Source organism: Schistocerca gregaria, chromosome 8 (genome assembly GCF_023897955.1).
Source record: "Schistocerca gregaria isolate iqSchGreg1 chromosome 8, iqSchGreg1.2, whole genome shotgun sequence".
Lineage (NCBI taxonomy): Eukaryota > Metazoa > Arthropoda > Insecta > Orthoptera > Acrididae > Schistocerca > Schistocerca gregaria.
In genome coordinates this window covers 74,880,118-74,894,255 of record NC_064927.1, presented here as the reverse complement: position 1 = coordinate 74,894,255, position 14,138 = coordinate 74,880,118, and the positions used below count along the sequence as shown (strand labels likewise).

Sequence of the window (14,138 nt, the reverse complement as noted above, 5' to 3'; positions counted from 1 at the left end):
TCTATACGTTATCACTGGAGTATGAACTTGAGTGAAGACCTGGATTACGGAGTTTCTTAGATGCCTAAATACGGAGCTATTAGGAAAGGGGATTTCCATTATTTTGACGCACGTTCCAATTCGCAGTAGAGGCAGTGAGCACGTTTGCAATGCCTTGTGATACGTTTACAACATCGTTAGCCCATCGTGTGTTTCTTCAATGAACGAATGGAAGCGTCGTTGACCATCACATGCTTGTATATGAAGATGAGGGAATTCATTTCCAGTATTAGCTGCTGTTGAGCATGTTTGTTACCATACTTCGCCGATGTGATGAAGCGGTTTGTAGAATGGTGGATGTACTTAACTTTTTTTTAAGGTCCACTTCCCATCCCTCCCCCCCCCCCCCCTCCCCACCTCCGTAGCCGAGGTCACAGACGCGCCTTTGTGGTGGCACTCGAGTCGGAGGTAAGCTGTTCGAATTAAGGCGTCGAAAACTTTCACTGCCAGTATGTAGCCGGCAAGGAAAGTAAGGATGGTGGCGTGAAGCTCCCGATCACCAGGCATTATGTCGGTGTCCTGGAGCCAACGCCAAACGCTTCCACAACGCCTCACGAAGTGAGGGCATGTGATGCTGTTTATGGTGATCCGCCCGTGGTATAGGGACGTTATCTCGGCGGTCCACCATCTGCCGTTAGAGAGGCGTGCGCCGGCACCGGGTTTCATCCTCTCCTTTCTGTCATCATCATCATCTTCATACAACAGAAACTTGGCACTATACTCTACAGATACGCACAACAAAATTTGAAAGGTTTATACATGAAATTAAGTGGTAAATACACTGAATGAAGTGGTACATTCACAACTGGTGCATCTTCGAACGCAAATATAATGAAAATTATCTGTTTATCGTGAATATTATAATTTCAAATATCTTTACATGCTGACCACGTTAGCGATACACAGTCTCTGGTTTCCGAGGCTGCGTTATTAAGAACTGTGGGAGCAAGCTAGTGAGCAGCAGTAGTAGTTGTGGAGCCGTTCAGAGAGCGTGCTGTACGATGGCCGAATAAGCGGGCGTGCCGCGCAGAGATGGCTGTCTGAAATGCTCTATAGTGTCTAACCTGCGGTAAAGGATGATTTTTAAGATAACTGGATAAAAAGAGAGCACTTCAGAAAGTAACAAGTCATGGGATACCTCCTCATATCGTATCGGACCTCCTTTTGCCCGGCGTAGAGCAACAAGTCGACGTGGCATGGACTCAGCAAGTCGTTGGAAGTCCCCTGCAGGTATATTGAGCCATGCTGCCTATATAGCCGTTCATAACTGCGAAAGTGCTGCCGTGCAGGATGTTGTGGACGAACTGACCTCTCGATTATGTCCCATAAAGGTTCGGTGCGCTTCATGTTGGGCGATCTGGGTGACCCGGTGACATGACGGTTGTTTCGGAATATGATGTCCATGGATGGCTGCAATGGTCTCCAAACATGGTAGCCAAACATTCCCATTTCCAGTCAGTGATCGGTTCAGCTGAACTAGAGGACCCAGTCCATCCCAGTAAAATCGGCCCACACCATTATGGACCCACCACAAGCTTGTACAGTGCCTTGTCGCTTGCGGCACACTCGAATGCTGCCATCAGCTCCTGGCAACTGAAATCGGTCCTCATCTGACCAGGTCATGGTTTTCCAGTCATGATGCAACCGGTATGGTCTGTAGCTTAGGAGAAGCGCTGCAGGCGATGTCGTACGGTTAGCAAAGGCACTCGCGTGGGTGTCTGCTGCCATAGCCCATTAACGTCAAATTTCGCCACACTGTCCTAAGGTATACGTTCGTTGCTCGTCCCCTGTTGATTTCTGCGGTTATTCTACGCAGTGTTGCTTGCCTGTTAGCACTCACAACTCTACGCAGACGCCGCTGCTCTCGTTCGTTAAGTGAAGGCCGTCGGCCATTGCGTTGTCCGTAGTGAGGGGTAATGCCCAAATTAGGTATTCTCGGCACACTCTTGACACTGTGGATCTCGGAAAACTGAATTCCCTAACGATTTCGGAAATGGAATCTCCCACGCGTGTTGCTGCAACTTATTTTCCGCCTTCCAAATCTGTTAATTCCCGTTGTGTGCCCATTGTCGCGTGGGAGACCGTTCCACACGAATCACCTGAGCGCAACTGACAGCTCCACCAATACCCTGACATTTTATACCTTGTGTTCGCGATACTGCCGCCATCTTTATATGCGCGAATCGCTGTTTCATGACTTCTGTCACCTCAGCGTGTATTGAGGTTAGCTGTAGGCCCGACTTCCGTAATTATTGCTGTGCAAAGATTTCATTGAGTCCAATAATATACACGTTTTTGCAATCTGGAAGAACTGTCAGTTATTCGTTCAGAACTGCAGTTAGCCGCCCGCCATTCAGAGTAGTTAAATGATATTGTACTATTAGGAATTCAGGTAACGGCCTTGCCGCAGTGCAAACACCGGTTCCCATCAGATCACCGAAGTTAAGCTCTGTCCGGCGGGGCCGGCACTTGGATGGGTGACCATACGGGCCGCCATGCGCTGTTGCTATTTTTCGGGGTGCACGCAGCCGTGATGCCAATTGAGGAGCTACTCAACCAAATAGTAGCGGCTCCGGTAAAAGAAAACCATCATAACGACCGGGAGAGCGGTTTGGTGACCACACGGCCCTCGTATCTGCATCTCCATCTGAGGATGACACGGCGGTCGGATGGTCCCGATGGGCCATTTGTGGCCTGAAGGCAGAGAGCTGTATTACGAATTCCAGAAAAATTTTTTTTTGCAATAGAATTATCGAGTATGACAAAGTGCAGTGAGCGAATACTGATTGTTCGTATTATTTGGAGTTCACTTTCGTGTTACAAAAGAATATCAGAGTACTTCCTATTGTCATTTATAGATATTTCACAAAGCATTCTCCCACAAGAAACTTTCTGGCAGATTAAAACTGTGTACCGGACCGAGACTCGAACTCGGGACCTTTGCCTTTCGAGGGGAAGTGCTCTACCATCTGAACTACCCAAGCACGACTCACGACCCGTCCTCACACCTTCGCTTCTGCCAGTACCTCGTCTGCTACCTTCGAAACTTCAGAGAAGCTCTTCTCCGAACGTTGCAGAACTAGCATTCTCCCACAGTTCAAAGAAACTTGTTCGGTAACACACGCGCTGTCACGCCTTGCACTTTTGTCTGAAGCATAATTAATAGTTTTGGAAACAGAATCAGAAAGCTAATTTGCCAAAACTTGAGCTTAAAAGAAAAAGGAATAAAAAGGCAAACTGCCGCGCAGTGATTTATTTCATATCATCATTTGCAGTGCAGAGCCAAGTTACCTGATACAAGATAAGAATTTGTTGTAGGACCTAAATCAACATTTTTGGCAGAATATGGGGAATAGTTTGCAATTAGTGAAATTACATGTAAATTCAAGAGATGAATTTCTTTAATGGGGCACATTTAAATTAGGAAACAGTTAATCATTCTGATTAAAGTTGTGAATCATTCTTTTATGTAATCCAATTTACATACAGCCATATGCATTTCAGCTTAGTTGAAATAACACTCGTATAAAGTAATATTAAATAAATAAGTTCATGTTGAAAAATAAGTCGGCTACGCCGAATCTAGATGTGAATCTGTGATTTAGGAGTGCGTCAGTTGCCAGAGTGTTAACGAGAAATTCAGTCACGCGCAGTCCCAGAATACAGTTCCCGCTATAGAGGTAACTTTCGAACTGTCGCATATCCGCCAGTAAGGAGAAGGGGGAGGGCGGCGCAAGAAAACACTTTCAGCCTAAGCGGCTAAACCCACCACACGGGAAATCCGAGCCAACAATGCCATACGGCTTTACCATTCACTTCTCATTATAAATAAGCTCATTTGATCAGGAAACCAATGTGGCCTCACCCACGGGCAACGGAAACACTACTTGATAAAACGGCACTATAACATTCTACACGCAAGTAATTTGTTTCGCTCGTCTATAAACTAACATAAATAAAACACGTTATTCGTCTCGTATTTAAATGAAACTAACATTTATCCACATGTTTCCATTATTTATGAAGAATAAACTTGCACTAGTGTCCACCAACCAGCCCGTATTGCCAGGTGCGAATAAATAATAAATTAGATTTTCTATTCATATAGTAATTAATGAGCGTAATTTTCGTGAATGTTGGTTTCATATCGGTGTGTACACGGTGTTGTTAGTAGTTTCATGCTGCGAGTAGAGTGTTGAATGACAATATGTCAGAGCGACTGAACTAGGTTTTTGGCGAAGACAGATCTCCTCTAAGCCCTCGTACTCCCTCACTCGCTCACGTAGTCTTAACCTCGAAAGACAAGCCGAACACCTGCACGTTGCGCAGGTTGAACACTAGCGTTACTCCTGCAGCTCCTCACTGTGATTGCCCGTGTGTTGTGTACGTCTTCTCTCTCAGAGCATTGTGTGTGTGTGTGTGTGTGTGTGTGTGTGTGTGTGTGTGTGTGTGTTTGACCGATATTTGCAACGAGAGTATTGACTGTCGGAGCAGGTGTAAGCGAGATGACGGCTAACGTCTCATAGTCTTAAAATGTATTAAATGCCGCATGTGGCCAACAATATTTGTAATTTTTGGGACATGGATATGTGTAAGTTTGATATAATTTTGTTCAGAAATCTGGGAGGAATATTTTTAATGCATTTATTTTCTAGAAAATTGTCCCGTTTAATTTGCGATGATCTCGTCAAATTATTCGCTGAAATACGAAATACCATCACAAAGTTAGCTGTCACTCTTTCTGAACTTTACTGCTCATCATACTAGCTGCGGCTCCGCACCTGCGCTGACGATGCTGCAAAAGAGGTGGGAAGCGCTGGAGAAGCGCCAGTCGTGCGTTCATTTCTCTTTAGCGACAGCTCTGTCCGGGGGCCGCTCGCGAAACTCAATTTTCTTTTACGAGCCAGGGCGGCCATTCGTTACGTGTGGGAGGCCTCGGCCGTGCTACCTTGGGCCCCGCCGACGCTGGTCCTGAGAGCTGCGACAGAGGTAGTCTACTAAGGCGCGCGTGGATATCAGTCTCCATGTGGTAAACCATGGTCGCCTAGCCATTTGCTCCATCAGTAAATAAATCTGTCGAAACCGGCATCAAAGAAACCAGGGTGCCGGTTGTGATGGCACTTGAATTATGTAACCCTTACGGCACCTCACCTGAACCTCTCGATACCAGTAATATTCTACTGTGTTGTAAAGTAATTAACATGTTTCTGAGACAATATTCAGAATTGATTTCATTAATGTAGAGGTACTTTGATACATCGATATGTTTGTGTTGCAATGATATTATTCTTATGTGTATTCTTTCTTTTGTCACTATGATCTTTGACGTACTTGTTAGAGAGTCGGACCTTGAGAAGGTCAAGTCTTGGACGTCATGTTGAAAAGACGCACATTGTAGTCAGCTGATAAAATGTGAACTTTAACAGTGAGGAAGATGTTTGCGAGTATGTTTTGTATTGTGAAGTGATGTTTTGTGTGTTACGTGATATTGCAGCAAAAGTAATAAAAAAGAAATGTAACTTAAATTCGGAGTTGTGATTACTTTTTTACATCACCATTGTCCTGAAAAAGTGTAATCTTCAAGAATCAATTGTGAAGCGCATCTATAAAGCTTTTGAATATAGCAGAATAAAACCTAGGCCTCTTTGCATCCGAGCTTGGAATCATCAGCACCTAGATTTTGGACGATTGTGCCACGATTTTACAACGAGACCAGCATGGGTAACACGAAAAGTTGAGTGCCTAGTTTATTCATTATTACGTGAAATGACTTTATTAACTGTGCTCTAATGACACGTGCCACAAAATTTATTTTGTTGTTGCCCGAAAATGTAGTATTTAGCAGCGTGAGCAACACCACAATCATTATTAAGTTTTGACCGTTGTTGTGGTAGGGTTGTTAGGTCTAGGAGCCACCGAACAGGAGCCTCCTCAACACCGATGTCGGTTCTCAGCTGGCGACCTGCGAGGCGCTGCCTCAACGGTCCGCAGGTCCACGTCTACACAGATACTGCGCAAGCTACCGCGCGGTGCGTGACGGAGCCCACCCTGTACCACTGCTAGTCGTCTCGCCTCCTCTTCCTCTCGCAAACAGAGCGAGGGAAAACGACTGTCTATGTGGCTCCGTATGAGCCCTACTTTCTGGTATCTAGCTTCCTGCTCCTTACGCGCTAAATATTTTGGCGACACTAGAATCGTTCTGCAGTCAGCTTCGAATGCCGGTTCTCTAAATTTTCTCAATATTATTCCTCGAAAAGAACGTCGGCTTCCCTCCATGGATTCCCATTTGATTTCTCGAAGCATGTTCGTAACAATTGTGTGTAGTTCGAACCCACCGGTAACAAATATAGCAGCCCGCAGCTACATTGCTTGTATGTCCTCCTTCAATGTGCTCCCAAACACTTGAGCAGCATTCGAGAGCAGGTCGCACCAACTTTCCGTATGCGGTCTCCTTAGCGGGTGAACCACTCTTTCCTAAAAGTCTCCTAATAAACCGAAGCTGTTAATTCGCCTTCCGTACCACAGTCCTCGCTCCATTTCATGTCGCTTCGCGGCGTTATTGCCAGGTATTTAAACAACGTGACTGTGTCAAGCAGTACACTGCAAATGCAGTGTTCGGACATTATTCATCGGCGTTAACCTACATTTTCCCGCATTTAGGGCTAGTTTGCAATTCATCACAGCAAATGGAAATTTTGTGTAAGTCCTCTTGTATCCTCCAACTTCGATACCGTACCGTACACCACATCATCGTCAGCAAAGGCCTCAGGTCGCTGCCCACCCCATCCGCCATACCATTTACGCATACAGAGAACAACAGCGGTCCTAACAGACTCCGCGAGGGACTCACGCGACACCCTTGTCAGTCATAAACACTGGGCGTGGTGGACAACATACTGGGTTCCATTACTTAAGAAGCCGTCCAGCCTCTCACATGTGACTCTGAGCACTATGGGACTTAACAGCTACGGTCATCAGTCCCCTAGAACTTAGAACTACTTAAACCTAACTAACCTAAGGACAGCACACAACACCCAGCCATCACGAGGCAGAGAAAATCCCTGACCCCGCCGGGAATCGAACCTCTCACATCTCTGTGAACTTATTCCATATGCTCCAACCTCCATTAACAGCTTATAATGGCGCGTCGTGTCAAATGCTTTCCGGAATTCTAGAAGTATTGAAGCTGCCTATTGGCCTTCGTCCATAGTTTACAGGATATCATGTGAGAAAATGACAAGCCAAGTTTGGTACGAGTGATTCTTTCTAAAGTCATGTTGATTCGTGGACATAAGCTTCTCAGTCTCACGAAAGTTTATTATATGCGAACTGAGAATGTGTTCAAGGGTTCGGCAGCAAACAGAGGTTAGGGATATTGGTCTGTAATTATGCGGGTCCGTTCTCTTGCTATATACAGGAGTCACCTGCGCTTCTTTCCAGTTCTTCGGACTCCGGTGTTTCTGGAGGGTATTCCGATACAGTGCAGCGGAAACGCAGTAAAAGGCGAAAAATTTACGGGATACCGTGTTCTTGTGGAGACGTGTAGAGGGGCATCACTTAAACAACGGCCGAGAAACGACGGAAAGAACACAAGGGCAATCGTAGAAAGGGAGAAACAGACAGGTCAGTTGTTACGGACAGTCTTTGCAGCCAGTGGAGCATCGGATACGATTTCAGAAGACCGAGGTGGTCATAGCCACAAGCCGATACTATGAAAACTCATTAGAGTATGCCCATGAAGGCGGCCAAACGCCGCACTGGAGGGGAGCGTGGAACTGAACGGTGTATCTGGATTCCGGTTCTGAAGAAGAAGTGTACTAGCCTTCCACCAAGGACTGGCAGCAAGGTGATAGCGGAACTTTATTATATTCGAATTCAGAATATATTCAAGGATTCTGCAGCAAACCGACAACCGTCAATTGCGCTCGAGTTTTCAAAGCAGGTGCCGTCACGTCTCTGCGCTGGAGCACGCGGAAGCGGAATTTTACTTCAACCGGGAGCTAGCCAAGGTGCGCGTCGAAACTTCGAAAAACATACAAACCGTGTTGAAGACGTCCTGCACAGACGGGTACGGAACGTGGAATTCGTCCGACCAGTTCACAACAGTCCGGAATATTTTAGGCGGGGCATTCAAATGGTTCAAATGGCTCTGAGCGCTATGGGAGGTCATCAGTCCCCTAGAACTTAGAACTACTTAAACCTTACTAAGCTGAAGACATCACACATATCCATGCCCGAGGCAGACTGAAGCGCCTAGAACTGCTCGGCCACAGCGGCCCGGTGACGGTCATTCAATAAATAATGCAACAATTTTTTTCTGAAAGGAGGTTTGTTTTATTAAGGGTTGCACTGCAACATATTATTTCCCACTCTTTTGGCAACAAAACCCTGTTTTTTAACATTATCTCCGTTCAATGCCACCTCACTGCGAGGGCCTGTGTGTCAATAACGACCCCATCGTGCACATTCTACTTCCCGTAGAACGCATCCTTCATTGGATGAAACAGAAGGAAATTGGGAGATGTGAGATCCGGGCTGTAGGGTGGATGAGTTTTCATGGAGAAGGAGAAATTCGTTTGCACTTTTATGACGACGAACGCGCTGAAGTCGTTTCTTCAATTTCCTGACGGTAGCACAATGGGGTGGAGTGTGTGTGTGGGGGGGGGGGGGGGGGGGGGAGGAGGGAGGAGCCTTCTGAGTCCCAGAATGCCGTCGCCCTGACTTTACCGGCCGACGGTGCGGCTTGGAACCTTTTCTTTGGACGAGGGATGCTGTGGAGCCACTCTGTGGAATGCCGTTTTGTTTCCGGTTCGAAGTGATGAACCCATTTTACGATGTTTGACAAAAAAATTTGCACGGTCAGCCTCATCACGTGCAAGCAGTATTGTAAAAATAGTCCTTCATTGGTTTCTATGGTCTTCTGTTATGCAGCGAGGTGCTCACAGGGCACCTACCTGGTGGTCGAGTCTGTCAGGACCACCAACAGAGACGTGGAGTTGTGATCCGTCGACAGCTCGAGTGAGAGTGTCCGCACGTTCCACCAGTGCAGGAGTGACAGCTGTGATGGCGGACGCCCGGCACACGGGAGATCGGACAGGTTTGTGCGACCTTGTTGCGATGATGACACACGCCTCTCCCAACGACTCACTGTGCTTTTTTTTTTTTTTTTACTGCCAGGACTCCGTAGACATTGTGCAAGCGTCTGTGAATATCTGCGATGCTCTGGTTTTCCACCAAAAGGAACTCAGTGATCTCTCTCTGCTTGGAACATTCCTCCGTAAGAGACACCAATTTGAAGGCTACGAACAGCACCGTCATGAGTCGCAATTCCGCGAAATAATAGGGGATATAGTGGAAATATACTACAATGTCCGACAACAATTCCCTATTTTTTCAACCGAATCTGGCGGAGAAAAGAATGTGTTGCATCACTTATGGAACACCCCTCGTAACAAGTGTGGCGTTTCCGACCGCGGAGGTTTTCATTTCACAAGTAGACCCGCTCCTTGTGGGCCTGGCCCGTCAACAGGGGAGTGAGGACGGCTGGTGCAGCTAATTGATGGCGCTGCTAGCGGGTGCCCTCTAAGCAGCAGCTGCCGGTGGCCGCCACTTTCTCCGCCGTGGACACCGGCAAACGGACTGCCAGTGATTCAGCGTAACCAGTGTACGCTGTTCTGCCGTCAGACTAGAGGAATCAACAAGAAATACAACTTTCACTCGTCAGGAAATGTGTTCGCACTTGCAAATAGGGACTACCTCCAGGTATGTAATGAAACGACGACAATGAAACTTTTTGCTGGGACACTGACCTGGATTTCCTGCTTTACGCTAGCGGCCGCCTTAATGGCTTGAGCTATCCGAAGTGCGATCCACGGCCACACCAAGACGTCCACGTGTCATACCTGTACTCGTACATCCCATTATGGTCTTCTCGTACTGGAAAGACATTCTATTTGTAAGTCGCAGGCTCGGTATCGACCGATAAATACACATTACACTGTGACCGTTCGGAGAAAGGTCAATATTGTTTTTTTAGTGTGTATTAAATGGGAAGAATAAGGTTATCCTTTAGTGACAACAAATGGAGAACAAATTTGTTTGACTGAGCTGCTATGAAGTTGTGGTGCTGCAGGCTCCAGGTCCACTCCACCTTTTCTTTTCTTTTTTCGATGCGTAGGGTGTAACAGATCTCCGGGAGCGGACTGCCAAGGGGGAGGTTACCATGAGAAAAAGATTGAATAATCAACGAAGGGATAATGTTCTACGAGTCGGGGCGTGGAATGTCAGAAGCTTGAACGTGGTAGGGAAACTAGAAAATCTGAAAAGGGAAAGGCAAATCTCAATCTAGATATAGTAGGGGTCAGTGATGTGAAGTGGAAGGAAGACAAGGATTTCTCGTCATATGAGTATCGGGTAATATCAACAGCAGCAGAAAATCGTATAACAGGTGTAGGATTCGTTATGAATAGGAAGGTAGCGCAGAGAGTGTGTTACTGTGAACAGTTCAGTGGCCGGGTTGTTCTAATCAGAATCGACAGCAGACCAACACCGACAACGATAGTTCAGGTATACATGCCGACGTCGCAAGCTGAAGATGAACAGATAGAGAAAGTGTATAAGGATATTGAAAGGGTAATGCAGTATGTAAAGGGGGACGAAAATCTAATAGTCATGGGCGACTGGAATCCACTTGTAGAGGAAGGAGTAGAAGAAAAGGTTACAGGAGAATATGGGCTTGGGACAAGGAATGAAAGAGGAGAAAGACTAATTGAGTTCTGTAACAAATTTCTGCTAGTAATAGCGATTACCCTGTTCAAGAATCACAAGAGGAGGAGGTATACTAGGAAAAGGCCGGGAGATACGGGAAGATTTCAATTAGATTACATCATGGTGAGACAGAGATTCCGAAATCAGATACTGGATTGTACGGCGTACCCAGGAGCAGATATAGACTCAGATCACAATATAGTAGTGATGAAGAATAGGCTGAAGTTCAAGACATTAGTCAGGAAGGATCAATACGCTAAGAAGTGGGATATGGAAGTTCTAAGGAATGACGAGATACGTTTGAAATTCTCTAACGCCGTAGATACAGCAATAAGGAATAGCGCAGTAGGCAACACAGTTGAAGAGGAATGGACGTCTCTAAAAAGGCCATCACAGACGTTGGGAAGGAAAACATAGGTACAAAGAGGCTAGCTGCGAAGAAACCGTGGGTAACAGAAGAAATACTTCAGTTGATTGATGAAAGGAGGAAGTAAAAACATGTTCCGGGAAAATCAGGAATACAGAAATACAAGTCGCTGAGGAATGAAATAAATAGGAAGTGCAGGGAAGCTAAGACGAAATGGCTGCAGGAAAAATGTGAAGACATCGAAAAAGATATGACTGTCGGAAGGAGAAACTCAGCATACAGGAAAGTCAAAACAACCTTTGGTGACATTAAAAGCAACGGTGGTAACATTAAGAGTGCAACGGGAATTCCACTGTTAAATGCAGAGGAGAGAGCATATAGGTGGAAAGCATACATTGAAAGCCTCTATGAGGGTGAAGATTTGTCGGATGTGATAGAAGAAGAAAGAGAAGTCGATTTAGAAGAGATAGGGGTTACTGTATAAGCATCGGAATTTAAAAGAGCTTTGGACGACTTACGGTCAAATAAGGCAGAAGGGATAGATAACATTCCATCAGAATTTCCAAAACCATTAGGGGAAGTGACAACAAAACGACTATTCACGTAGGTGTGTAGAATATATGAGTCTGGCGACATACCATGTGACTTTCGGAAAAGCATCATCCACACAATTCCGAAGACGGCAAGAGCTGACAAGTGCGAGAATTATCGCACAATCAGCTTAACAGCTCATGCATCGAAGATGCTTACAAGAATAATATACAGAAGAATGGAAAAGAAATTTGAGAATGCGCTAGGTGACGATCAGTTTGGCTTTAGGAAAAGTAAAGGCACGAGAGAGGCAATTCTGACGTTACGGCTAATAATGGAAGCAAGGCTAAAGAAAAATCAAGACACGTTCATAGGATTTGTCGACCTGGAAAAAGCGTTCGACAATATAAAATGGTGCTAGCTGTTCGAGATTCTGAAAAAAAGTAGGGTTAAGCTATAGGGAGAGACGGGTCACATACAATATGTACAACAACCAAGAGGGAATAATAAGAGTGGACGATCAAGAACGAAGTGCTCGTATTAAGAAGGGAGGAAGAAAAGGCTAAAAGGCTGTAGCCTTTCGCCCCTACTCTTCAATCTGTACATCGAGGAAGCAATGATGGAAATAAAAGAAAGGTTCAGGAGTGGAATTAAAATACAAGGTGAAAGGATATCAATGATACGATTCGCTGATGACATTGCTATCCTGAGTGAAAGTAAAGAAGAATTGAATGATCTGCTGAACGGAATGAACAGTATAATGAGTACACAGTATGGTTTGAGAGTAAATCGGAGAAAGACGAAGGTAATGAGAAGTAGTAGAAATGAGAAAAGCGAGAAACTTAACATCAGGATTGATGGTCACGAAGTCAATGAAGTTAAGGAATTCTGCTACCTAGGCAGTAAAATAACCAATGACGGACGGAGCAAGGAGGATATCAAAAGCAGACTCGCTATGGCGAGAAAGGAATTTCTGGCCAAGAGAAGTCTACTAATATCAAATACCGGCTTTAATTTGAGGAAGAAATTTCTGAGGATGTACGTCTGGAGTACAGCATTGTATGGTAGTGAAACATGGACTGTGGGAAAACCGGAACAGAAGAGAATCGAAGCATTTGAGATGTGTTGCTATAGACGAATGTTGAAAATTACGTGGACTGATAAGGTAAGGAATGAGGAGGTTCTACGCAGAATCGGAGAGGAAAGGAATATGTGGAAAACACTGATAAGGAGAAGGGACAAGATGATAGGACAACTGCTAAGACATGAGGGAATGACTTCCATGGTACTAGAGGGAGCTGTAGAGGGCAAAAACTGTAGAGGAAGACAGAGATTGGAATACGCAATCAAATAATTGAGGACGTAGGTTGCAAGTGCTACTCTGAGATGAAGAGGTTAGCACAGGAAAGGAATTCGTGGCGGGCCGCATCAAACCAGTCAGTAGACTGATGACCAAAAAGAAAAAAAGTGTAATAAAAAATATGGGAACATATTCAGAACACATAGAAGAAGAAAACAGCGGGTTCTTTAAATGTACCTCCAGTATTTCGGAATACGACTGCGGGATGCTGTGTCGTGCGTTCATACAGTTAGGATGCAACCCCACGTGATTATGTCGCGTCGTCGCGGCTCGGAAGGCAGATAATAAGACAAAAATCTTATTATTCAGTTGCTCATACCTTGTATTACTGGAAATATAATTACGTGCTTTATTTAAGAAGTGAATCGTTATACAAGAGAGCAGCTTTGGCTCAGCTGGACTCTCAAGGTATGAATAAAAAATTGTAAATATAGCAATAAAAAGAAAACCTAAACTCCGTGAAAAATCGTGGTCTTCACAGTGGCCATTCCGACTCTAAATATGTTCATTGAAGACGACATTTTTTTAATGTTTAAGACCTCAGATCTGCAAGTTGTTTCGGCCTAAGGAACCGTTTCCAAGTGGTCACCTGTGTATAAGGCCCACTCAGTTACCTCACGAATCGAGAGTGCGATTGTGCGAACGTAACGTAATGCAAAAATGGGTATGCAGAACAGGTTGCTTCAGGCATGGCAGTGCCAGAGATCTCACTCTGTAAGTTAGCGTTCATCATGATTAACAGACTTTTGTAGAAATGGCACTGTTTGGAATGGTTTACAAAAAGTCGGCACAGTGAACGCGGAAAATAACGGTGCAAAGATATAACGCTCCCCACAAAAAAATTGCTAAATTCTATATTATTCGATACGAAATGATTGCGGAAAGCTTGCGAGTGTAAATGATACGGTTTTCTTATACAAGGTGGTCCATTGTTCGTGACCAGGCCAAATATCTCACGAAATAAGCGTCAAACGAAAAAACTACGAAGAAACTTGTCTAGCTTGAAAGGGTAAACAAGATGGCGCTATGGGTGGCCCGCTAGATGGCGCTGCCATAGGTCAAACGAATATCAAC

At 45.2% G+C, this 14,138-nt stretch overlaps 1 protein-coding gene and 1 pseudogene across 1 annotated transcript in view; both read left to right on the top strand.

Moving 5' to 3' along the window:
- LOC126285028 (coagulation factor X-like) overlaps positions 1–14,138 on the top strand; it is a 724,967-nt gene that overhangs the window by 443,080 nt on the left and 267,749 nt on the right. The gene's annotated exons all lie outside the window — the stretch shown is intronic.
- LOC126285623 (5S ribosomal RNA) lies at positions 2,431–2,548 on the top strand (annotated as a pseudogene).